Source organism: Pecten maximus, chromosome 5 (assembly GCF_902652985.1).
Source record: "Pecten maximus chromosome 5, xPecMax1.1, whole genome shotgun sequence".
Taxonomy (NCBI): Eukaryota; Metazoa; Mollusca; class Bivalvia; order Pectinida; family Pectinidae; genus Pecten; species Pecten maximus.
The window spans coordinates 33,417,451-33,419,252 of record NC_047019.1 but is presented as its reverse complement, the minus strand read 5'-3'; the positions used below and the strand labels follow the sequence as shown (position 1 = coordinate 33,419,252).

Sequence of the window (1,802 nt, the reverse complement as noted above, 5' to 3'; positions counted from 1 at the left end):
CAGACAAAGTAATCAAGACATAACATGATGCCACCCTGATATATATATATTGACAAGTGTAAATAAAGTTGTGGTCTATGCAGACAAAATAGAACAGTAATATGGAGAGAATGCTTTCAAGTTTTGAATAAATATACAATATATACATGTAGGTGTCCTTTCATGCCTGAATAATTCATAAATAATTAATACTCATTATTTGTAGCAATACTGGCAGAAACTAAACAGAAAATAAAGTTAAAAATGTCTAAATGAAAGGATCAATTCATGCATAAATAGTTTTATTCTGTCCAAAGTATTTGCCTTTTGGTACTTTAATTATTGGAAATGTTTGTCTTGCAGTGTACATGTAGGCAAAATGACCCAAAATGAAAAGTATGTTTGATGAAATGTTTGCAAATTGAAAAATTATGTTTTATAAATTATATTCATGTTTATTAAACAGTCAATTGCTAGGTATACTTCATATTTATTTTCATGTCTAGGTAGCAATTTTACAGGAATCATACAGTTAAAATAATAGCATACCTTGTAAGCTTTCTTCATGCAGCTTTTGCAATGTAAGAAGCTCTCCAGCATATCATGGATAGTGTCCACCTAAAATGAAATTGAGCACATACAACACTACCACTATTATATAAACATTTTGCTATAATGTTTGAATTGTCATATATCAACTTAATCAAGTATTTTGTTAATTAAATGTACTTATTTATACAATGTTAAGTGGTATTTAATCAAATAACTGAAAAGTCAACTACCTTATTTTCTACTGCCTTTAACCTCTCTGAGAGTGCAACATCTGCTTCATTTCTGGTCGGCATTGGTAAAATTTCACACTAAAATAAAAGTTAGCTGCTGTTCGCTTCATTTGCATAACAGGAAGTTGATATTTTTCCTACTTTCACCGACTTAATTTGAGGAATCAGTCTAGTGTTCAGTTTTACCAGGGAAATACTTTACAACACATAAACTTGAATGCATATATGAAAATAATGCAATATATATCGAAAGCAAGGTCACATCACTACAATAAAACTTTAACAATAATTCAGAAATATGGGAAATTATGAATGCAGAAAGCATCGTAATACAGCTACAATATGTATTTAACTGTTCATTTTGGGAGTACATGTATATGCAAAACTGTGTTCTTCAAGTGTGTTATAGGTAGATTCACTGCATTGGTCTCTATCATAATACAAAATTTAAGCAACATACTTACTGTAATACAACTCACCTCTGTTCTTGCTCTTTCTTCTTTCTGTTTTTTGGATTTGTCACCACTGAAGGATCCTACAAAAGTCATTTTTATTTTTATATACCAACGCATTAACAGTATATACTGAATGCAACGAAGAAATTATCTATTACAATATCTGCTGTTAGAATTTCAGCGAAAGACATTCAAACTTTTAAACTTACCTTCTAATTTTCTCTTTGTTGATAGAGTTGGCATGACGCAGTCCAGAACATCTTCTTTTTCCTATATATATATCGATTTATGAATATTGCAAGTGAGAGAAAAATCTTTTTTTTCTTCAAATGATTTAGTCAAAACAAAAATAATTTCTCCACAGATATATAAACACACATTATCACAAGTATATGTATGTAAGATTTTATCCTAGGTCAATTTTTCAAAAAAAAAAAAAGTTGGAAAAAATATGAATCCAACTCATAAAACCAGTTTTTTTTTACACATTTGTTGAGTAGCAGAAATGTCCCTTATTCTTTGATGCAAGTCATCGCCAAAAAGGTCATTAGAGACCGGGGTGTCATCACTGCACAATTCTCTAAAA

General features: G+C 29.9%; 1 long non-coding RNA gene across 1 annotated transcript; it reads right to left on the bottom strand.

Moving 5' to 3' along the window:
- Window positions 1-718: 718 nt before the first annotated feature.
- Window positions 719-1,588, bottom strand: LOC117327843. Its single transcript, XR_004532739.1, has 3 exons — window positions 1,426-1,588; window positions 1,241-1,296; window positions 719-839 (listed from the first exon to the last, which is right to left on the bottom strand). It is a non-coding gene; the product is annotated as an uncharacterized LOC117327843 (long non-coding RNA).
- Between the last annotated feature and the right edge of the window lie 214 nt (window positions 1,589-1,802).